The sequence below is a fragment of the Eimeria mitis genome, genomic scaffold (genome assembly GCF_000499745.2).
Source record: "Eimeria mitis Houghton genomic scaffold, Emh_scaff3448, whole genome shotgun sequence".
Taxonomy (NCBI): Eukaryota; Apicomplexa; class Conoidasida; order Eucoccidiorida; family Eimeriidae; genus Eimeria; species Eimeria mitis.
The window spans coordinates 4,609-5,126 of NW_013571789.1; positions in this window are offsets into that span (position 1 = coordinate 4,609).

Here is a 518-nt window from a genome sequence, read left to right on the forward strand (position 1 = left end):
TTAATATTAATAAGATAAATAAGTGTTAATAAGTAAATATAAATATAAATAAATATAAATATAAATATTTATAAATAAATATAAATATAAATATTTATAAACATTTATAAATATAAATAAATATAAACAAATATAAATAAATATAAATAAATATAAATATTAATAAATTAAACAGAAAAAGAAAAAAAACAAAAAGAGAGAAAAAGAAAAAAACAGAAAGAGAGAAAAAGAAAAAAACAAAAGGAGACAGTGCAAGATGAATAGAGGCAAACAGAGACAAAAACACACAAAAGGGTTTACACAACCCTGTGGATAAGGGTTTAGGGTTTAGGGTTTATACTGAGGGTTTAGGGTTTAGGGTTTATAGTGAGGGCTTAGGGTTTAGGGTTTATAGTAAGGGTTTAGGGTTTAGGGTTTATGGTGCCTACCCAAGTGAACCCCCCTAAACCCTAAACCCTGAACCCTAAACCCTAAACCCTAAACCCTAAACCCTAAACCCTAAACCCTAAATTAGTTTG